Raw genomic sequence first — 24,851 nt, 5'->3', positions numbered from 1 at the left:
AGAGGGATAAGTGTTATGATAGTTAACCCGTGACATAGTCGGTGCTGGCTGGCTGGCTGGCTGGCTGGCTGGCTGGACGAAGAGGATGAGTCTGTAGGATGCCATGGGAGCACATAACAAGACACCCAGCGATGTGGTTATCAGAGGCGTGACATCAGTGATGGCGGTTGGCCAGTGATTTCTGTTCTGCTCATGTTAAGTTTCAGGAAACTCAAGGGGAGATGTCTAGTAGACAAGAAGGTTATGTAAGAGCTTGGAGAGATAAGGACAGAAATGGCCTGGAGATAGAGATCTATGTGGCATTATCATATGGGTGTTTACTGAAGCCATGGATGAAATCACCCAGTGAGAGTATGGGGCATGAGAAAAAAGGAGAGTCTAGAAAATAACCTTGATCCATTATGGTCGTTCATCTTTAGGAACACTGTAAGGACCAAATTAATAAATAAAAAAGATATATTCAGTCCACAGTATTTGTTGGGTCCTACTCTGTGCTGGGACTTCAAGGGTGCTCTTAGAAGAGGTATGGTAATTGTCATACACATTACCAGTTTCTAAGTACCAGGTACCATTCTAAGTGCTTTACATGTATTCGTTCATTTCACTTCTACATCACCCCCTTGAAAAAGGTACTGTTATCCTCAATTCTCAGAGGGGGAAACTGGGCAGTTAACTAATGTTTCTGGGTCTTAAAGTTAGTAAGTGGCAGAACTTGGCTTCAAATCTAAGATGCCTAGACTGAACCTAGGTGGTTTGACCACACTCTTAATCGTCTTATGATTTTTTTTTTTTTGCTTCTCTGAGGTGGGCAAGACAGCCTAAGTATAGTTTTCATCTACTCTGATAACTTCAGTAGACGTTGTATCCAGGATAACATGGAAGGCGAGAGATGCATGTGGTAGGGTGTCCATATTAAGGTGTTTACCTGGATAGAAATAGTAATGAGTTCCATTCATCCATACTTCTCCAGTGGCTGTGAGGGACTAACGCTATATTGTATAGTATTTTTGCAACTGTAGGCTTAGATAGCAGTTCTGGGCATTTTATTCATGGCAGGCTGGGTGAAATAATGTACAGTGTTCTAAGAGGTAGGCTCTCCTGGTCTGTGGAAGTGTTGCTGGTTTGTTGCTAGGGATTAATGAATTGCTTCCTAAAGAAAATAGAGCTAATCCATAATTGTAAGTTGTAAATTACATACATCATTGTATCAGAAAGGTATATTCTGGTTTAAAATCCCTGGAACATTCTTTTGAATCCTGGAAGGATTTCATAAACTAGTTGACGTATGGAGACCCTGTTTATAAACAGGGAGAAGTGAATAAGGCAAAAAAGATGGAAGATTTTAAATTTTAGTTGTTAGGTAATTTTAGTTGTTTGGAACATAGGGTGAAAGACATCCAGTGAGCTCATGGAGATAAAGGGGTGTCTAGGAACAGTTATTCATATTATTAGGGAAAATAATTTTGAGTTGAATCCTATAGTTCTGCATGACTTAACCAAATTGAGGTCTTATTGAGTTAGAAGACGTGGTACCCTCATGCTGAATACCTCCCTGACATCCATTCCTCCCTTGCTCCTTCTCAGCAGCCCCTGATTTGCACTGGGTTTTGGAAAAGCTGACTCAGGTCCCTATGTTGGGAGAATGTGATGTAGATTGGGCCAATCAGCATATTCCATCTCATGGACCATAGTGATTGCAGGTGTGGCATGAGACCTAAACTGAGTCCAGCAGAGTGAACTTCTGTCCCTTTACTGGGAATGGTGAGGCAAAGATGCTCTTTCTTGCTGGGCATTAATTAGGAAATACATAGCCACAGGGGTAGCTTAAAACTACTTGGGGTGTATGAAGAAAGTGTGCTTTAGGAAATTGGCTGAACCATGAAAAGTAGGATCAAAATATGCAAAGAAACCACGTCCTTAACCGTTCGATTCAGGCTGCTGAATTAAACATTGTCTGAAACAAAACCTCTCACTGGACTCTTCAGTCACACCAGTGGGTAACTCTTTTATATTATTTAAAGCTGCTTTGAATTGAGTAGTTTGTTACTTGGAACGAAAAGCATCCTCATTATTTGGTGGGTTTTATTTAGTTATCATTTGCTTAAGTTAGCAATTTTTCCTTGTCAGTATTTAGAAATTTTTATTTTGATGACAAAGTAAATTTAGTGTGTTTCTCCCCTGAAATATCTTGCTTTTTTTCCTTCTACAAAGGTGTCTTACTTTCGACATTTTACAATGTAAATGTGATTTAATATATAATTTGCTTATGAAGAGATTTGAAGATGCACAAGGAAGATGATACTTAAGAAATGAAAATTTATTTCAGTGACGTTTACAATAAAAATGAAATATTTTCGTCTTTGAAGGATTAGTATGTTTGTGTTCTTACTGTGATAACCTCTTAAAAGCAGACAGGTATTTGTTTGTTTAACAAGTAAAGAATTATTAGGCATGACTTCACCAATGATCAGTTAGCCTAAGTTATTATAATTTTTTTATTTTTTAAAATTTATTTTTGGGTGTGTTGGGTCTCCGTTTCTGTGCGAGGACTTTCTCTAGTTGCGGCGAGCCGGGCCCACTCTTCATCGCGGTGCGCGGGCCTCTCACTGTCACGGCATCTCTTGTTGCGGAGCACAGGCTCCAGACGCGCAGGCTCAGTAGTTGTGGCTCATGGGCCCAGCCGCTCCGTGGCATGTGGGATCTTCCCAGAACAGGGCTCAAACCCTTGTCCCCTGCATTGGCAGGCAGATTCTCAACCACTGTGCCACCAGGGAACCCCTATTATAATTTTTATACTAAATGATTTGACAGTGATAGATAGCTGATGTGGCAAGTCAGCATAAAGCTTTATATCTTTATTGCCTTTTATCATTTCTGCTCTAAATAATTGTTCACATCTGTCGGCTATTAGAGGCAGTTATGGGAGGATTAGGATGTGTGGATCAGGAAATCCTGGCTAATGATTATTTTTTATTCTCTATTTCTTTTCCATCTTTTCTTCCCAGTTTTCCTCTTTGGGGCATAGACTTTATGAAATAGTCTCAGATTTGTGCTTACGATGGAACATCCAATTCCACAGATGCTCTTGCCAAGCCACACGTATGTCTGTGGCTGCAGCATTTATGCACATGGTGCAGGCAGCTGGGGTGGCTGGCGTGCTCATACCAGAAAGCTGCATCAGACACCTAGAGTAGAGGCAGCTGAAGTTCATGCTGCCCACCCCAGCTTCATGTTCTTTTCACATCCTGAGTTGATGTGGTGAGATTTTGGTGAGGGTGGGTAGCCTCTGCAAAATAGGAAACCTCTGTGACTCAGTGAAAGTAATTGGGATAAATAGGAGTGTCCTTGTTCTGGGTTCCCTTTTGGTTCTTTTGGGCAGCCTTGAATTGTGATGTAGCCAAACTGGGCCTCTGTGGTCTAGAGGTTGACCATAAAGCAGAGTTGATGGAGCTCTTGAGGGTTCTGTCTAACTTTGCCCAATTTACTCCATTCTGCTTCCTGCCCCAGTGGGAGGCTGAGGAAGCAGCAGAAACCCAAATCTCTTATCACATTTTCAGCAGGGAAGCATCTCTGCACTCTGCCTGGAGCAGACTGTCTCTCCCTGCCCTTCCCTTGGCAGCCTCGCTCTCCTCCTCCACCCTGCTTCCCTCCCCCGCTTCCCTTCCCTGTTCTCCTCTTCCCTGCCCCATCTCCCTTTACTCTTACCATTTTTATTATTTTTTTTGCGGTACGCGGGCCTCTCACCGCTGTAGCCTCTCCAGTTGCGGAGCACAGGCTCCGGACGCGCAGGTTCAGCGGCCATGGCTCACGGGCCCAGCCGCTTCGCGGCATGTGGGATCTTCCCAGACCGGGGCACAAACCCGCATCCCCTGCATCGGCAGGCGGACTCTCAACCACTGCGCCACCAGGGAAGCCCACTCTTCCCATTTTTTCATTCAATCCACCTCTCCCTTTTTCTAGTTTATTTGGACTTTTTTATTTTATTTTTTTCCAGAGCAGTAACTCTTCTTTCTAAACCCCCAAGCCCGGGGTACGTGTGCCTCTGCAGGTCCCCATCACCTACCTAAGCTCTTGTCGGACCTCATCATAATTCCCCATTCTCCTTGTCTCTCTCCACCCCCAGTGTCTGTAAACTTCTTGAGATTAAGACAATTGTCCTGTCCCCCTTAGATCCCCAATACATGGTCAGACGTGGTAAATGATCAATCAAGTTTGTTATCTCCAGGGGCAAGGTTACACATGATTTTAATTCTTTGTGTTTTTGAGTCACCCTTTTGTGAATCTATTTTATCTATTATTTTTACAATCAGAATGGAAAGTTTAAAAAAAGAAATATCAATATAATTTGATAAAAACTATGTGTGAAATAAAGGAGACTCTTTCAAGGTCCGTTCGGATGTTAATTGGGTCCTTGGCAGAAAGCATATTACCTCACCGGCATGAGGCAATTATTTATAGTGGTTACATCAGCCAGAAGAAAAATGATAAATTCTAGATTCCTGTCCCTGCACTCACCGCAGGGTTCCAAGTAAAGAATTTGCCTGATTCGCCTTTCACTGCCTTTCACACTTCACCAAGGTCCAGTGTTAGAGCTTTTCTGTTTAAAAAAAAAAAAAAAAAAGAATTCCTTTTTCTTCAACGGCTAATGCCTGAGGTGCTTAGAATTAGAGGATCATAGAATTTCAAGTCCAAGAGTGAAACCTTAGATTTAGTCTAGCTTGATTTCTTCATCTTCTGGCTAAGAATACTGAGTTTCAAAGAAGTAAAGTGACTGAACCAACCTTACCAAAATAGTAAATATCAGAATCAAGGTGTTTTCATGCATAGTCTGTTCACTCTGGCATCCTATTCATAGCAGATGGTTGAGTTCTTTTGTGTCCTTTTTGGACTTTTAAATAATAATTTTTTTTTGAAGTATAGTTGATTTAAAATGTCATGTTAGTTTTAGGTACACAGCAAAGTGATATACTCTTTTTCAGATTCTTTTCCCTTATAGATTATTACAAAATATTGACTATAGTTCCCTGTGCTCTACAGTGGGTCCTTGTTGGTCACCTATTATATATATAGTAACGTGTATATGTTAATCCCAGACTCCTTATTTATCCCCCCCACTTCCCCTTTGGTAACCATGTTTGTTTTCTATGTCTGTGGGTCTATTTCTATTTTGTAAATAAGTTCATTTGTATCATCTTTGTAGACTCCACATATAAGTGATATCATGATATTTGTCTTTATCTGACTTACTTCACTTAGTGTGATAATCTCTAGGTCCATCCATTTTGCTGCAAATGGCATTATTTCACTCTTTTATATGGCTGAGGAATATTCCATTGTATGTATATACCACATCTTCTTTATCCATTCTTCTGTCGATGGACTGAATAATAACTTTTTAAATAACTAGTCCTTGCCTAACAGAAATGATGCCATTTCAGAAAGCTTATTAATACCCTTTGAGTGGGGCTTCTGATTTAACTTAATAGCGAAAGTCTGTCCCAAGTTGTTGCCACACCTCTTTTTCCAGACTTTGAATATATATGATTTCTTAACCATTTAACTTTATATTTTAGGAGAGTGAAGGCAAACTAAAATGCCCGCAGGGACTAGACACATAAGATACATGTGTAAAGGACACTAGGGGAAAAATAGGGAGTGATGGGGGCCTGTGATCAAACTGCAGAGCTTATCCCTTGCTGAAAGGCATTCAGATTCTATTTTTATTTAAAAACCCTAAACAGAGCCTATCCATAGGCCAGAACAAACCTTAGAATCTTTTGTTTGTGATTTCTATCAAATCTAGGCCCTCAAAAAAAAAAAAATTACAAAGAACCCAATTTAAGCCTTTTTTTTTTGAAAACACATCACAAAATTGCATCCAAGTGAGAAGAATCTTCTCTTGCCAGTAGAGGCTGCTTAGGCAGTATTTATACTCAGAGCATGCTGAACATTTCCCCGTAGATGGTAACCTCAGTCTTTTATAATTTAGAACGATGTAAAATCATTCTAAAAACAAATGGAATTTTAGCACAGTATTCCATCTTGGCCCTGCTTTTTTGTGTGTAAGAACCATAATCTTATCTACTTATTTATCTATTTATATGTATCTATGTAAAGACTTGGCAGAAAGGCTTGGAGAAGAGAAAAAGACTCCAGTAAAGCACCTCCCTAACTAGGGTTTAATAGGAGAGGGGGCAGGGGCAGCAGTCTAATTGATCAGGCTGCCAGGAAATTTGAGCCAACCGGTTAGTTACAAATTTTTGTTATGCAAAATTTAACAGCGGTGGCCAGAGCCACAAGGAGGCTGCAAGTAGACTCAGATGCATTCTTTTTGTTCTGGCCGTTGCTCTTAAAGGACAGTTTAATTTGTGTGAGATACTGTTCCAATTTGCTGTCTCTTTCATTCCTTGGGAAATGACTCTTTAGAGTCACCATTCTCTTAATGTTTTAAAAACCTGTGCTATGGCTTCCCTGGTGGCGCAGTGGTTGAGAGTCCGCCTGCCGATGCAGGGGACACGGGTTCGTGCCCCGGTCCGGGAAGATCCCACATGCCGCGGAGCGTCTGGGCCCGTGAGCCATGGCCGCTGAGCCTGCGCGTCCGGAGCCTGTGCTCCGCAACGGGAGAGGCCACAGCGGTGAGAGGCCCGCGTACCACAAAAAAAACAAAAAAAAAACCCTGTGCTACATCTCTAAAACCCTTTTTGTTTTTATTAGCTCCACATATCACTGGATTATTATAGTGTGTCTGCTCTCTCTGTCTGTTGAGTGTCTATTTGTATCAACATTACTTTGGTGTAGATTTCCTTCTGAAGGTGGGCATTAATTAATTGTGGAATAATTCTTTTTAAGAATAGTTTCTATCTATACCCTTCCTTTTGACTGTTTTCAAACTTGCTAAGTGGTACTTCATTTCATTGCATTATTTATTTTAGGGCTGTAGAGGTTCTGGAGGACCACCTATTCTTATCCCCTTATTGCGTAGCCAGGTGAGGTTATCTGACACTAGCTAAACTTCTCTTATTTTTAACCAATAATAATTTCCATTAGCAGTTCCAGTAATAGCCTCAATGTGGTAAAATATTTTGAAAATACATAATAATAACCTTTCACAGTATAGTGGATGCCTACTAAGTATTAGATGCTGTGCTAGACATTTGATGTGTATTAGCTGTGATTCTCGAAATGACCTGTCAAGGCATTATTAACCCTATCTTACAGAAGAGGAAATTGAGGCTCAGATGTTCAAAAAATTGCGGTGACATCATAGGGCTTGTTTATGTGGATACAAACCTGTGTTTCTTTGCTTCATAATTTATACTTTTCCCCTATACCATGGTCTGGTCCTTTTTTACTTCAAAGTGATTTGGGGGGAGGGGTTGGTCGAAAGACATTTTGCATAGTTGAAATTCATGGATTTTGCTACCTTTTTTCCCCAAAATTAGAAACACAGGAAAATCTTTTGTATGGAAAATATCTCAGTGCAAATCTGCAACGCTCAATCATGTGCAGCACGCTTACAAGTCTCAGAGATACAGGTTAACTATCCTTTTCAAAGGATACCCTAACAAAATGTAAACTATTTTCCCTGCCTAAATAGACTTCCCACTTGCATTCCTTTTGATCAGTAAAGAAAGGGGTGTGTGGAAAACATGATGAGATGAAGATTACAGTATCACCTCATTTGAAACTGGAAAACGAACTTGGATGACATACTCTTCTTAAGAATGTCATAGTGGGGGCAGACCCTGTTGAAGCCCAAAGCTAGTCTAAGAGAGGATGCTTAATATATCTCAAGTTCTTTTATGACTTTTCCCCCCACTCTTTTCTGGTTTTTAAATTCTTTGGTTCATGGCCCTATGCCACTGGTGGAGAGTCAAGGAATTGCTTCTGATGAAAGTTAACCTTTGCTCAGGCCATGGCTGGCTGAAGAGGATTGTACGAATGGGAAGAGAAGAGAGCATGTTGAAAAAGGGGGCACAACCAGTGTGATGATTTAGTTAACACACTAAGAGACCTACCTGGAATTTGTAATTATTTTAGTTGTGTGTGTTTGATAGATCCAAGTGTGTCTGTGTATGTTTAAATTCTTCACTGAAAAATCATTTCCTCTTATATTTTTCTGCTTATTCCCAGAGCTGTTTGTGATGTTGTGGGAAAGCCGATGGTATTTTTTAAAACAAATAGGACTAAAGAAATATTTTATGAATGAGCGAGAGAATGCTCTTATTTTTTTTATCAGTTTGTTTTTTTCTAGTTAGTATCACGTGAAAAGGAAAAGTTCTGTCACAAAAGATGGAAGTCTCACATAAGTAATATTGTTCAGTAATGTTTACGTGTTTCTCCTGGGTTTGCAGAGTGGTTACTGAGTCTCATCAGAGAGTAAGAGGAGAATGTAGCCTTCCGAGTAGTTGATTTGGAAAATACAACAGAACGTTTGGATATAAATGTTTCCCGCTCACTGCTTAGTGAGTTTTCTGCCTGTGGGAGTAGTTTTTTTTTTTTTTTTTTGAATGAATGGAAGGAAAAGGCATAATTCCTGTTAAGGATTTTTGTGCAGAAGAAAATCAGAATTCTTTTCTAAATATATAACATGTTTTGAGCAGATGGAACATACCTTTAGGTATCTTGCATTGAACACGAAGTGTATTAACATAGCAAAGACACTTAATTATAGATTTACACCAGCAGTCAGCAGAAATTAAACATTTATAAAAAGTCATAGTTTAGGTTAGTGAAGTTGCATAAAGAGGTTTGCTACAAATTTTGCAAGCTTGCCTTTTCCAAGAATGCATCGACAGTGTCTTTTTTAAGTTAACTTTTGTGTCCACACTGCCCAGCACATAGTATTTGCTTATTGAATGAATATATAAAAGAACAAGAATTAGGCATCAGATATGGTCTGTCAAGACTATATCCATACTGGTGGTGATTTTTTTTTTTTTTTTTTTTTGCGGTACGCGGTCCTCTCACTGCCGTGGCCTCTCCCGCTGCGGAGCACAGGCTCCGGACGCGCAGGCTCAGCGGCCATGGCTTACGGGCCCAGCCGCTCCGCGGCATGTGGGATCTTCCGGGGCCGGGGCACAAACCCGTGTCCCCTGCATCGGCAGGCAGACTCTCAACCACTGCGCCACTAGGGAAGCCCCTGGTGGTGATTTTTTGTTTGTTTGTTTTTTTGTTTTTTTGCGGTACGCAGGCCTCTCACTATTGGGGCCTCTCCCGTTGTGGAACACAGGCTCCGGACGCGCAGGCTCAGCAGCCATGGCTCACGGTCCTAGCTGCTCTGCGGCATGTGGGATCTTCCCGGACCGGGGCACGAACCCGTGTCCCCTGCATCGGCAGGCGGACTCTCAACCACTGCGCCACTAGGGAAGCCCCTGGTGGTGATTTTTAATCATGGTTAGTGTATGCATTTGTAGGTCATGGCTGCAGAGCAAATAGTTCCACATGTAGCTGTTTCAAACAAACATTTATTGTATCAGTTTTTGTGGGTCAGGAGTCCAGGAGCAGCTTGGCAGGGTGATCTGGCTCTTGATCTCTGACAAGGCTGAAATCAGGCTGCTAGGGTATTGGCTGGAGCTGCCATCATCTCAAGGCTGGATTGGGGGAGCAGCTGCTTCCAAGGTCACTCAAGTGGTTGTTGGTAAGATTTAGCTCCTTGCATGTCATTGGAGCCAGGGCCGCTGTTCCTCACTGGGTATTGTCCGGAGACCCTCTTCTGTTCCTTGTTACGTTGGCCTCACTGTAAGGCAGCTCACAACATGGCAACTCACTTCCGTCAGAGGGAGCAAGTGAAAGCAAGACAGAAGTCGTAGTCTTCTGAGACCTAATCTTGGAAGTGACACCTTATCACTTTGGTCGTATTCTAGTCTTGCAAATTGAATCACTGAGCCCCACACTGGAGGGGAGGAGATGGCAAAAGGAATGAATACCAGGAGCTGAGAATGGTTGGAAGTCATTTTAGATGCTGCCCACAGAGTCAGAAGTGGGAACAGATGGTGTCCTGGGAGCACCTCCCCAGGCAGAAGTGGGCACCCCTACTTCACAACATGGTTCCCTCTTACATAGGCGTTGGCTCATGTCACATTTATTCCAAGTGTATTTGTGTGAATTCTCCCTTATGAGATGGAGTTCCTTAATGACAGGGACCTCGTCCTGTTTAATTTTGTGATTGCAGTACGTGAGCTGTTTGGCACGTAAATATTTTGAAAATAATGGGACCCATGAATTAGAAAAGTTGCGTTCAGAGCTGGACTAGGTGGTATTTGTTCTCTTAATTTGGGTTTTCCTGAAAGCAGAGCTGGAAATATGGGTTGGAAGGCAAGTCGTTTGAGAGGTGATCTCAGGAAGCAGGAATGAGGGCAAAGGTGGGATGTGAAAGGAAAGTCTATATGAGATCCCTGCAGTGGGTACTGGGGTGTCACTCCACTGGGATCTCCTGAGACACGCATGGAAAGAGCACCACCCCAGAGTCATCCATTGGAAGGACTCCTACAGGAAGCTGGAGCGTCTCCACCACTGGCTTCAGTCTCTTAGGTTGAAGGTTGTCCCAGAGGAATTAACCCCTCCTCACTCTGGGCTTGGCAGGCTCCCTTGGTCTTGAGGAACGCCTGGGGCAGAAGTAGAAAAATGCCGAATGGGTGTGTTTAAGATGCGACACCATTAGTAACAGGTTGGTCTGAGCTTGCTCTGCGTCCCCACTGCAGCTGAGGCTGATGTTGGAGGGAGAATGGGGTGGGCCCTCAGGAAGGAGATGCAGACCACCCGTGGTGTCTGCTACACTGGCAGAGGGGGACGGCGGCCTGATCACATGTGGAACCTTAGACCTTGATGGTCAAAGTGGGAAAATGAGGGAGATCAAAGACCTATTTGGTCCCTCCCTGGGATGTAGATGGATAAATCCTTTTGTACAGTAGTTTCTGGAAGATTTATTTTACTTTACTATTTTACTTTACTATTTCCACTTGAACAAAAGGAAAAGTGAGCTGCTGACCTCAGTTTTGAAGAGTTTTTAATTGCCCTCACATGTGCCAGTCAATGTCAGTGCTGTCTGGAGCAAGAGATTAGAAGTTCCTGTGCGTTGTCTTTATCAGGAAGACACATATTGACTGATTGCCTTCCTGGTGTTAAATCTCATTTACTTTTTATCTAATTTTGAATCTAGTACTGTGCGTTTGCACAAGGAGAGCCCTTATGCCCATATTATTGGAGGAAGATCTTTTGATTGTGCTTTTTATGAAATTGGAATGTCCTTGTTTGAAGTACTGACCTAGACAAGAGTTGTGGTTACATGGTTACATGGCCAGCTGTTAAATGTGGTCTTTTAAAAAATTTGAAAAATTCATAAAATACCAAAAATATAGAGATTGACGTAACACACACCTCTGTAGCTGACATCTAGAATTAAGAAATGTTTACATTTTGTCATTTTCCTTCCAATAGTGTTTTTAATGAAAGCAATTGAACATTTTAATAAGCAAAAAAAACCACAAAGAACTTAAAACATAAAAGAAGTATGACTGAAAACTTCTCTCCAGGCCTTTGTTCCCTTATCCCACACTCCCTCCCAGAAGCAACCCCATCATAATTTTAGTATGAATATTTCCAGTCTGTGTTTTTATTCTCTCATAAATATTTTACAACTTCCCCCCCCACTCAGAATTGTTTTTTTAATATATTTATGTTTATTCAAATAGATTTAATTCGTTCATTTCAAATCCTGGCTAGTATTTCATCTTATGGATATGCCACAATTTCTTTTATCTTTTCCCTTAATAACAGACATGTTAGCTATGTTAGCTGTTTTGAGGGGTTTTTTTGGTTTTTTTGTTTTTCTATTATAAGAATGCTTCAGTGGAAATTCATGTACGGATTTCTTGCTGCCTGTGTGTAAGGATTTTAGGGTAAGTGCCAAGAAGCAGAATTCCTGGGTTATATTGTAGACAACAATACATTTTCAATGTAATACATTGAAATACATTTTCAGTGTATTAGATATTGCTAACATTTTGCTAAAGCTTTTGAACTTCTACACTTGAACATTTCTACAGCAGACTGCTGCTTTCCCTCATACTCTCCAGGACCTGGTATTTTAAGACTTTTTAAATTTTTGCTATTCTGATGGGTGTAAAGTGATTATTTTGCTCTTTTATTTTGCATTATACTAAAGAGGTCGTGTATCATTTTATGGCTAGTGGCCATTTGGTTTCATCTTACCTAATTTGTTGGGTCACATCCTTTGCCCATTGTTTTTATTTTATTTCCTTTTTTTATTAATTTATATATTTTATGTAGTAGGAATATCTTATTTCAGTCTCTCTCTTCCTTTAAAATTTATGACATCATTCAGAAGGCTTAAGTTTTGATACAGTCCAGTTTATCAATCTTTTTACAAGAGTTTTGCTTTTCATACCTGTTTAGAAAATATGTTCCTATTCATAGGTCATAAAAATATCTTAGATTTCATTTTTTCTTCTAAAATTTTTAAAGTTGTGTTTTGACATTTAGTTTCTCATTCTTCTTATTTTTTTTCTTAGTGTGGTGTGTGGTGTGGATTAAGTTTATTTTTCCAGGTGGAAAGTGATTTTTCACCATACTGAATTAGTGTATCTTTTCTTCCTGTTTGTTATTCTATCTCTATTTTTTGCTACCTTCCCATCTGTGTAAGGATCTGTTTTGGGGTTCTCTAATTGCCCCAGTCTCTTTATTCTCTTGTGAATATCACATGATTTAATTACTGCAGTTTTATAATAAATCTTAACTTCTGTAGGGCCAGTCCCCTCTTCCTGTTCTTTTATTCAGACTTGATTTGTATATTTTTGGCTATTTAGACTTCTCAATGAATTTTAGAAATCATTTGTCTAAGTGCACCAAAACAAATATACTTAGAATTTCGATTAGAATTCTAATGGCTCTTGAGATTAATTGGGGAAGTATTTGAGTCTTCCCATGTATGTACAGTAGATGTCTCCTATAATTCTGGTATGCATTTGTGCCCATGGAAGTATTTTACAATTTTCACCATATAGATCTTGTTCATCCTTTTTTTTTTAAACTGTGTTTTCTGTACATTTATTCTCTTTTTAATTAGCATATACATTGCATTAGTTTAAGTTGTACAACATACTGGTTTGATATATGTATATGTTGTGAAATGATTACCACGAAAAGTTCAGTTAACATTCATCTCCTCACACAGTCATAGATTTTTTTCTGTGATGAGAACTTTTAAGATGTAATCTCTTAGCCACTTTCAAATATACAACATAGTGTTATTAACTGTAGTCACCATGCTGTGCATCACATCCCCAGGACTGACTTACAACTGGAAGTTTGTACGTCTGACCACCTGCACCCATTTTGCCCACCACTCACGCTCTGCCCCTGGCAACCACCACTCTGTTCTGTTTCTTTGAGTTCAATTTTTTAGATTCCACATATAAGTGAGGTTATACAGTATTCGTCTTTCTCTGTCTGACTTATTTCAGTGAGCATAATGCCTTCCAAGTCCATCCATGCTATTGCAGATGGTAAGGTTTCTTTCTTTTTTATGGCTGAATAGTATTCCCTTGCAGATATATCTTCTTTATCCATTTATCCATCAGTGGACACTGAGGTTGTTTCCATGTCTTAGCTGTTGTAAATAATGCTGCAATGAACATGCAGGTGCAGAAATCCTTCCCCAAATCCAGCATATGACTGGAATGGGGAAACACTTAATAAAGGTTAGTTATTAATGGTATCCAGGTGGCTCTCAGGAACTGCTTATTTCTTGCACCTCTAACATTGACCCACTTCACTTCTAGTTATAAACTCTATATAATTGATTGTGTGAGAATTTTGAGCATTTTCTACATTTGTGAATGAACACAGCAATGGAGCCTAGACCCGGGAGTTCCAGGCTTTGTGGGATCACTGATGACTCAGATCCCCTGACGCACAGAAAGAAATCACACGTAGCAGAAGCATACAATAGGTACTTCCAGTTACCCCATTACAAGGCAAATCTTGGGCTAACCTCTGTGAAAGTAACTGAGCAGTGACTACAGACTAGAAGCAGATGGCCTCATCGCCGGCCTCAGAACAGACCTGGCCCTGCGTTTTGTTACCCCTTCTGTCATGTATCCTGACTGCGTTATAAAAGCGCCGTCCACCCATGGTGACACAGTGACTTTCCCATGCTGTCAGTGCACTTCCACTCTGATTGTCCCAGCCCCCTGGGGGAATGCAAAATAGGAAGGAAACATGCTAAACAATCAATGAACAAAGTTGTTTTTTTTAAAGTGAGAGGATGGGAAGTGGTGGGAGGGAAGTGCTGAAGCATGGGGAATAGAATGAGGGCAGACGACAGAAAGACAGAAGCAGAGGAAGCGTTTGGGAAGAAAAACAAGAAAGGCTGCTGACAAAAAAAATACTCCAGCAGAAAAAGGAAAAGGCGTTCCTTGCCAAGAAAAACGTGCTAATCTTATGCAGCTGAAACAGATATTTAAAGAAACATTGTAAGACTTTTGTCTTTAACTCCTTAATACAATACTTACCCTTGAAAAAATACTTAACCGTAAAGCACTCCTAGAGGAATCAGGGGTATTCCGTGATTTCCAGTAAGGAGCAACACTTCTCTAAGTGTGAACCTTTCTTCTCGTGCAACAACAACAAAAAACTAGGGTAGCATACTTTACTGTCTAAATCAAATTGCAAGGTCCTTAGAGGAGAATAAATATTTTTGTGAATATACGTTTTTAAATAGTTAACAGTTATACATAGCACTTCCTGTGACCCAACTCTATTGTATATTACATGTATTAACCACTTAAATCCTCCTTACAGCTTTATGAAATGGGCATTTTTACTGTCCCCATTTTACAAATGAGAAAATAAAGGTATAAAGAGATTTGAAATGTAGCTGATATCACAGAGGTGGTAAGAAGTGAGGCTGGAATTCAAATCCAGGAAGAGTGGCCACACTGTCTGTGCTTTTAATCACTACCCCAAAGGATCTCTCACTGGTCGTAATCCATCAACAATAAGATATATTGAACTACGTATTGAGGGTAGCACTGATTTATCAGTTTGGCTTTTTTAATTCAGTGACCTCAAGTATGCTGAGATATTTGGTAAAGGACGAGCAAATACCTGCTAAACCCAAAACCTTACTGCTGTATTAAAAGTACAATTCTAAGGGAGCCATAAACATGTGACTTACAGTCTCACTCATGTCCTGGTTTCCAGAAGAAAGAGCCCTTACGTAGCACAGCCTTCTCCCTGCCACCACTGCTGTCGTTCACTTTGAAGAGTGTGAGATGTTCAAGGACCATGCTGTTCCCATTAGATATTTTTCCACTTGTACTTAAATCATTCATTTCATGTGATATTGCACTCAGTGACAAGCTTTCACCCGGCTTCCCCAAAACCAGTGGCTGCATTTAATTCACTCTTTAGTATCACTACTTTCTAATTATCTTTGAATTTGATCAAAAATAGATGGTAAGATAAAGATACCCTTTGGAAAATTGTTGCATAGTCTAAGGACTCCAGTGGAGGCAGCTGTTTTGCCCATTTTACAGATGCAAACATCTGTGGGTCTTTGGGACCTTTTCCACTATGATCAGGTGCCTTCCACACATGCTATGCACCCCACAGGGCAAAGCCTAGCAAGTGGAAACGCTAGTGGAGAAGTCAAAATTCGATGTTTTACATTCTCCAGATAAAAGTGGGCTTTGTTTCAAGAGTGGCAAATGGAATTATAGCAATGTGACCTGAACATGAGGATCTTTCTTTTTTTTGTACCTGTTTAAAAAGTTTATGTCTTCTAAGCATCCAGGGCCTTATTAAAGAGAAGGAGTGACAAGATGACCTTTCACCCATAAACCCCCCCCACCCAAGAATTTATAGTGATCTGCCTTGTGGTTAAAAATAAAAAACACATGGTTGTCATTGTGTTATGGTTTAGCAGTGTTGTATCAGGTATTCAGTGTTGTAATTATGACTGGCTACGTGTGTAGGCACTTCAGCTCTTTCACGTAGGAATCTCTGATAAGCAGCTACAAGATGAGGGAGAGAGATCAGTTAAACAGTATACCACCCTCATCTGCAAAGCCAGGCTGCTTTCCCCTTCCTGGGTCCCTGACCATTCTCCCCATGGCTGCTAGAACAGATGAAACGAATCAGAATGGCTTTGAGGAGTCTAGTTCATCCCTCTGCTTAATTTAAACCCCAATCAAGTCTAATTATCAGAGCCATATTACTTGCCAGCAATAATTTGCTTTGGGTACAACTCAGAGCTATGTTGAAAATTTTATTTTGCCTTCAGAAAATTGGTTTACCTTTAAATTTTTCTCCCAGATTTCCCTGTGGAAAATTGGTCCTCTTAATTTCGGTATCTTGTAATTTTTCTCATTAAAAAAAGTGTGGCATGTGATATCATTAAATTTTTTTTCTAAATTGAAGTGACTTAAGTGGGTTGACATATGTGCTGCAGTATAATTGTGCTGTGTTTTTGGAGCTCAAGTCAGTAATTACATCCATAAACTTATTGTCTATGGTAAAATATGTTAACCAGTCATCGACATAAAATTCATTAATTTGAATCAATATGTAATGTTCTGAAATGCTCTAACAAAGGATCATTGACTGACGGCTATAATGCAGTCGGAAGACCCAAACATTTCTCTATAAACGGCAGTAAACGTAAACATTTTCTAAATAGCAAGTCAATACTGTGATTCCCAAAACGCACACATTACGAAGCCTGCAAGAAATTTGAACTATGACATGATTCCAGTAATTGAATGTTTTTAAAACAGGGTATCCTGTAAAGAAGATGTGACACATATACACAAAGGAATATTCCTCAGCCATAAAAAGAAACGAAATTGAGTTATTTGTAGTGATGTGGATGGACCTAGAGACTGTCATACAGAGTGAAGTAAGTCAGAAAGAGAAAAACAAATACCATATGCTAACACATATATATGGAATCTAAAAAAAATGGTTCTGAAGAACCTAGGGGCAGGACAGGAATAAAGACGCAGACATAGAGAATGGACTGGAGGACACGGGGAGGGGGAAGGGTAAGCTGTGACAAAGCGAGAGAGTGGCATGGACATATATACACTACCAAACATAAAATAGATAGCTAGTGGGAAGCAGCCGCATAGCACAGGGAGATCAGCTCGGTGCTTTGTGACCGCCTAGAGGGGTGGGATAGGGAGGGTGGGAGGGAGATGCAAGAGGGAGGAGATATGGGGATATATGTATATGTATAGCTGATTCACTTTGTTATAAAGCTGAAACTAATGCGTCATTGTAAAGCAATTATACTCCAATAAAGATGTTAAAAAAAACACACCAGGGTATCCTGGATATTTTTGATCTTTACAACATGCAGCTAACTTTCAGAGAGGGTCTTGGAATTTCAAACCCTCAAATGCATCGTGCCTCATTACCGATGTGGATGCTGAGGTCCAGAGAGGCTGAGTGACTGGTGGGGAGGAGACTGGCCCCCAGGTGATCTTTTCCCGACGCCCCTCAGAGACTGCTAGAGCTCCCTTCTCCATGGAATCTTAGCGGATTAGATGCAGCCTAGCTTTTTTACTTTCCTAATGTTGAATAACTTTAAAAGGCAAATTGAAATGTGCCAGGGTTGGGAAATAAATTTCAATTCAAAGCAAGAATTTCATCAGGAATCCAATCCCAGGGTTTTCTTTTGACTTGAGACTGCAGACCTACCAAAATTACATTAATGTGAAACCCTGACGAGAGAAAAATCCCCGTCATTAAATATGTGGTGCTTCACAGATAATATCTGGTTCACCCTTTCAGCATTTCTGGGAAGCGAGAGCCAGATAAGAAAAGTACCGTGTGGCTTCCCAGAGGTGTGTCCGCAGGGCTCAGTGCTAATGCACACCCCAGATTCAGTACAGCAAGGGCCATTTTGAAGGTGGAACAGCACATGCTGTGGAAGAAACTGGGACTTGGAAGAGGAGATAGAAGGGGAGTAGCCACTGTGGCTGCTGCTGTTAACTTGTGCTCAGTGATGGAGTGGGTACCTCTTATCTTTTCTTTGATGTCCAAATCACTTCGCACCTTTCTCCCTCCCGCTCCCCTCCACTTTCCCCCTCCCCCTACTCTCCTCTTCTCTCTACTCTCCCCTTCCCCTAACTCTGTCCCCTCCCTTCTCCCCACTCTCTCCCCCTCTCCCTTTCCCCACTCTTCATCCTTTCTCTTCCTTCCTCTCCACCCTCCCACCTCCTTTCTCTCTCCCTCTACTCCCCTCCTCTGGGGACCTGCATCCCCCTTCTGTCCTCTGGGTGTCCGATCGGGTTTGGGCCAGTGGGGGAGCAGGCGATTGGAGGAAAGGAGGGAGAAATAAAGCAAGTGATGGAAGTCATTTTTCTCTGTCTCCCTTCCCCAGCATCAGTCCAGGCTGGCGGAATGCTCTTCTGAAGGTGACCCTCTGTACCCAGCTCTCTGATTCAGGTTCTAGAAGCAGCTCCCTCCCTTTTGCCTCTTCTGGCCTAAAGGAGGTGAAGGAGCCCTACTCCTAAGTGATTCCCTTATGAGAATTTTCTCAAACTGCCTGGTCTGAGGGTGCCCTCTGTTTCCTGCAGGAACCCTGTGGATGAGCTGGTGCATCATATAAATACATATGCTTCATTTATTTGTTTCATAATTATTTAAAATTATTTTTCCAGCATCCACCAAATGCCAGAACCATTGAGACAAAGCTCCTGGCTTCATAGAGCTTATAGAAAAAAAGATAAACACATACAATGTACCGTCAGGCAGTAATAACTGTTAGGAAGTAAAGGAGGACAAGGGGGAAATGGAGTGATGGGGGGGGGGGAGTCCTCTTTGAAGAGGGGACAGGTGAGGTTTCCTGAGTGGAGCAAATAGGCATACTTTGCAAAAATACAAAAAAAAAAAAAAGGAGTGTTTTCCAGTGAAGGGACTCTCGGGGACCCTGGGAAGGTGCTTGGAGGGCTCTAGGAACAGCACAAAGACCAGTGTGGCCAGGGTGAGTGAGGGGTTGGGGGGAGCCGTTGGCATCCAGAAAAGGCACAGGGCTAGGTTGCCTGAGGCTTTACAGCAGCAGTCCCCAACTTTTTGGCAGCAGGGACCACTTTCATGGAAGACAGTTTTTCCATGGTCGGGGTGGGGGTTAGGGTTCAGGCGGTAATGCAAGCAATGGGGAGCGGTGGGGAGCGGTGGGGCACGGCAGATGAAGCTTCGCTCACTCACCTCCTGCTCTGCAGCCCAGCTCCTAACAGGCCTCCGGCCAGTATCGGTCCACAGCCCGGGGGTTGGGGACCCCTGCTTTACATGACCTGGAAGGACTTGGTGTGAGTGGAAGGAAAAGGTATGGAGAGTTTGGAGAAAAGTGATATCATATATATTTTATTAGGGTGGCTTTGTCTGCTGTTGGAAAGACAGCCTCTATGGAGGACAAAAGTAGCGAATGGGGATGGGAGCCTATTGCTGGTGTCTGGATGGCTGGGATGGTGTTATCGGTTGAATTGTGTCTCCCCTCAAATATATTGAAGTCCTAACCCCTCTACTTGAGAATGTGTCCTTATTTGGACATTGGGTCTTTACAGTTGGTGATCAAGTTACAAGGAAGTTTTTCAGGTGGTCCCTAATCCAATATAACTGATTGGACGCAGAGGCAGACACGCAGAGAAGAAAGGTGTTATTAAGAGACGTGGGAAGAGGGTGGCCATCTAGAGGCCAAGGAGAGAGGCCTGGAGCAGAGCCTTCCCTCACAGCCCTCAGGAGAAACCAGCCTTGCTGACACTTTGACTTTAGATTTCTAGCCTCCAGAACTGGGAGACAGTACGCTTCTGTTTTTTCAGCCCCTCCATTTGTGGTATTTTGTCCCAGCAGCCCTAGGAACCAAATACAGGTAAATGGCTTGGATGAGACTGACAATGGTAAAAGTAAGAAAGGTTGAATTTTGAAATACATTTTGAAGTTAACACCAGGAAGACTTGCTGATTGGTTGGATAGGGGTCGTGGGGTTGATATTTGGCCCATGGGAACTGAATTTAAGGACAAGATGGTCAGTGACTCCTAGGTCATTGGGTGAGTGGTGGTGCCCTTTGCTGGAGATGAGGAACACCGAGGAGGGCAGACCTGGGGGACAAACGTCCAGAATTGGGTCAGGGACATGTGAGTTTACAGTCCCTGTTTGTCATCTCAGAGTAGGCAGTTGGCGTTGAAGGGGGAGATGTTACGGCAGAGTCATATATGGTGACCACCCCTCTTCCCACCACAAACACTGCAGAGCCTGGGCTGTTCATGCCTATCGGCTACCACCCGAGGTGCCGTGGACACTACAGGTTGCACACAGATGATCCTAGTCAGTACACAGATGTTTTTATATAACGTTTAATGCATTTTTCTTAATATATAGTAGAACAAAATGTAACTAGCACAACCAAGTCATGATTTCAAGGTGTTATTACTTAAACCATCATTAAAAATTGAAGTACAGAAGTTTTTAAAATCCAGAGTCATCTTTTTAAAGAAAGCAATTAAGAAATCAATAGTATATGCAGTGGATGTAATAGCACACATAGTACATGGATATGGGGAAAAAATAAATGACCGAAGTTTAGGACACAGCCTAAAACATTTGTAAGGAGTTACTAGGTGAGTCCTATCTCATGAAAGTTTCTCTTGTTTGGGGGGCCATGCCCCTCGGCTTTCAGGGTCTTAGTAGAACCCACATCCCCTACAGTGGAAGCACAGAGTCTTAACTACTGGACCTCCAGGGAAGTCCCCTCATGACCCTTGAAGAACACTTCTTCCTTGGTCTGTTTTTTAACTGCAGGTCAAATCATCAATTCAGTAGTAGAGACCAGCGTTTGTTTAGAAAGGAACTAAACTAGATCAGAAAATAGAGTGCATTGCTTGTAGTATTGGGAGGCATTGTTTCATGACGCAAAATGTATTTCTCAATGAGCATCACAGTGAGAAGTTAGAAAGTCACTGGGTTTGCTTTCATAGGTGGGAGTATCCCTTCCCCTATCCTATTTTGATGACTCTCCTCTTGAGCCAAGTTGAAAAACCTGGGTCTGAAAAGAGACAAGAAAAACATGATGTACTTTCATCTTTACAAGGTTATTAATTATGAAGGTTTTCATAAATTACTGTGGGATTTGTTCCATTGTTTTAGAAGTCTATAATATCATCATCGAAAATGTATTCTAACACATTTCTTCCATGTTCATTTGGGTGTCTGATCCCTATTTTGATACACCTGGTAATTGCTAGATCTCCGCAGCTTGTGAATTCTTCCAGTTCATTTATTTTCATGGAGTATTTTGCCTTTGCGTGATCCTAAATTGCTTTATTGATGTGCAGGGGTGCCGTTACCAGGACCTGTTTGCAGTAGCTTTGTTGTACGTACTTAAGTATAGTGTTAAGTAAGAGCTTCGACTGGGAGTGAAATATATTTATTCAGACAAAAGGGTGTCTCAGAGTTGGGTAAAAATGCTTATTCTTATCCAAGAATGCATGTGATTCTTTTCAGAATTAAAACGCCTTTGAATGGATTTTTAAGAAGTCCTCTAGGAGCCCTTGAAACAATTATGTGATTTTTCTATTTTTTTTCTTATATTAAAATATCTAGCTGGAAATGTCTAATGATATATTTCTTAAAAAAATAATGGAACTAATGCCAAAATTATAGATACACTTAGTTTTAAATTTTCCTTGTGGCTCTAATTTTGACATAGAGTCACTTATACCTGATTTAAAGAGTTAAGCATTTAAATAATCTGATGTCAGCCACTGAATTCACTGGGCACCCATTATTTCACACCTGATATATTGTTTTCCACAGAACATTCTTGTAAATATGTTTATGTGATGCAAATGAGGCTAAAGTACTACGCTATCAGATCTGTAATGTTTAAGGAACAATAATTTCTTTAAAAAGTATGATCTGCAGTGTTAAGGGAAGTTTATAATTTCCAAAATGACTTACTTAACAGGAGAAGTCTTGATGAAAGCATTTAGCATGGAGGTGAAATATGCCTCATTAAGTTTCCAGGTTATGTACATGTCAACACTTCTTTTGTCATCTTTCAGTAGTTTATTTACATAACTGAGGGCTGCTACTTTTATTAGTGGTGATCACAGCAAATGATTTTGATAAGTTAACCTAAGCAACATAATGTGCTTCTGTTTCCACCAAACTAATGGTGAGGAATCCAACCCTCCTCCTTCTGCCCCCTCCCCTGGTAGTAAAGAGCCCCTATTTACATATGTAAATAAGTCATTCAGTTGAGAGCCCCTGGGGCCCACCCAGGTCCGATCTGTTATTTTGCTGATGTTGATGGCATTAGCCAGGAGGTAAATGGTACCAGGAGACTGATGTCTTAGACTGGAATGACAGATACCAGAGGCTGAAGGCTGTCATTTAGGAGGAGAAATGGATTCTTGGGACTAAGAATTTTGGAAGAAAATGAAGGCACAAATTTTGTCTTTAATGTTGGCCTGAGAGATATAATTTAATGTTTTTCTTGAACATGGAAAGCTATACATACAAATTTGTTATATAAGGATGTTGCTTTCCTACCATACCATTTTTTAGGGCCCTGTTTGCTTTTTAAAGAATGTAAAATATTTCACAATTGAACTCATAGAGCTGGCTATGGTCAGATACCTTCCCTGGCTGTATGAGGGAATCTGGCCTGTAATAAGAAAGGAAAGCTTTTAAATGAAGGTCTCCCTAAAGTGAAGAAGGTGACATGTCCAGTTTCTAATGAATTAAATTCTTCTCAAAGGTTCCTATCAAGGACATAGCTATGTCCACCTTTCTACAAAGCCTGAGTAACTGTAGAACACACAGGCCACCGACCACCACCAACTTTTTTTGTCAACAACAGAATACGGTGTGACTATTTTTGAAAATTAAGATGAATTTCAGACATGAGTCATATGGAGAAAAACTTGCTCTGAGCTGATCAGAATCCCTTTATTTCTATTCCATAAGCAATTCATTAAAATGACATTAATCCTCCAGGCTGTTCTTTGGTTTCTATTAAGATGTATTACTGGAATCTGTGTAAATATATTGATCATCTCATAGGCCTCTGTGTTCATCACAAGCAGACTATTGTTACAGCGTCAGTGTACTTCATAATAAATGAGACTAAGTGGAGACCAGGTTTTGAAAACCCATCCGCCCCCTCCATTCCCCTTGAAGGATGTGCTTGCCCTCTTTAAACCAGCCTTTCACAAAACGGGAGTTTAAGATTGAGAGTCACAGTTTAATATCAACAGCTGCCCCCTGCTGAGTTCGTGGTGCAATTAGCTAATTAAAAAATATATAACATTTTTCACCTTGAAGTCAGAAGAAAAGCAATAAACCACAGGCTCAGGATTTAGTTAATTTGCACATTGACTGTAATTGTGTATTTAACGCCAAGATTAATTTTTTTCCTGATGAGTGGGAGCCTGGCACTGTGCACTGGAACTCTTAAATTGGTTGTAATCATTCCATAGGGAGGTTGATAAGGGCAGGTAGTTCTCCAGACATATTAATGAGGATAAGTATTTATTTACATCTGATAACTTTTTTTTAGGAGAAAAAGCGTTAAACAACTTTCTGATAAACCATTAAATTTAAAGGAGGCTTCAAATCAAGCTAAATAAATAATCTGATTTAAAAAAACTATTTCTCATGTAAAATCTATTGATTCTATTGAATGGGAAATCATACTCAATTTTGTTTGTTTTGTTTTGCCAAACATTCAGTGAATTAATGAGAACAATTTCTGCTGTCAAAGCTTTGGTACATTTTCTAGGTCAACCGAGATTTAAAACTATTGCCTTGCATTTTTTTCAGAAGAGGGTAGGGAAAGAATGCGTGTTGGCAGGGCAGTTAGTAGGAAAAACATAATCCTGATGTGCAATCTGCTACTTATAACATTTCCTGTTTGAAAGGTAAGCGTTATACTTTGGATACCGAAGCAGTGATTGTTGGCAATTCAAGTGGGTGTGATTGATCCATGTCTTAAAAGTAACAGAGCTGTTATTCTTAGAAGAAAAAAAGAAAAGAATTCTCAAGTATTATAATACAGACATTGCATTTTTACCTAAGTAGAGGTCTTTTCACTCTCCTCTGTGAGCAGATGCTAATACTCATCTGACAGATATTTCACTCCCTAGGTAGATGCTCACATGGACCCGGGGCTTTATGCCCAGGGGTTTTCTGAGACCGTCTCTCTGTTGCTTTCATCTCCCCATCCCTGAAGTCAGTGCTCACAGTGGATTGTGCTTGCTTCTTAGATTCTTGTTTACTGTTATCCAGCTTTGAAAGATGGAGAAGTGAAACTCTACCATTCATGGGGGCCCCTATTCCAAACTTTTCCTTTAAAATACAGTTGCTTGGGTTTGTGTGTGTGTGTGTGTGTGTGTGTGTGTGTGTGTGTTTGACATGGAATGAGTGATGGGAGGTGTTAAGTCTTTCTACCTGATCCATTTGTCCAATATATATACAAGGGTTTGTCTAAGGAAACGACCACCCTTCTACACAGGTTAGGTTATAAACTTAATGTTCAATCTCTGTTCCATCCAATAAAACTTAACTGCATTCAGGGGCAGAGTTTTTGGTGGCTGCCAGACACCAGGAATTCTGCCAGGATGAAGAAGAGAGGCGCTTCTGAGGCAAGAGAGTTTTCTTGGTTTTGGGGAAGACGGTGATTTCCGTGCCTTTTTGGTGATATCCAAATGGGCGGCAAGTCTAAGAATGCCCCTTACTGCCTTCTGCTGTTCTAGGAAGATTGACTTCATGTTCAGGGAAATCGTGCTCCAGTTTTCCTTAGTATTCTTGAAATACAATTAGG

At 40.9% G+C, this 24,851-nt stretch overlaps 1 protein-coding gene across 9 annotated transcripts in view; it reads left to right on the top strand.

Moving 5' to 3' along the window:
• MAST4 (microtubule associated serine/threonine kinase family member 4) overlaps nt 1–24,851 on the top strand; it is a 575,337-nt gene that overhangs the window by 255,932 nt on the left and 294,554 nt on the right. The window lies entirely within an intron of this gene.

The sequence above is a fragment of the Orcinus orca genome, chromosome 3 (assembly GCF_937001465.1).
Source record: "Orcinus orca chromosome 3, mOrcOrc1.1, whole genome shotgun sequence".
NCBI classification, from domain to species: Eukaryota; Metazoa; Chordata; class Mammalia; order Artiodactyla; family Delphinidae; genus Orcinus; species Orcinus orca.
Note: the sequence above shows the minus strand (reverse complement) of the source record. Positions and strands in the feature narration are given on the sequence as shown.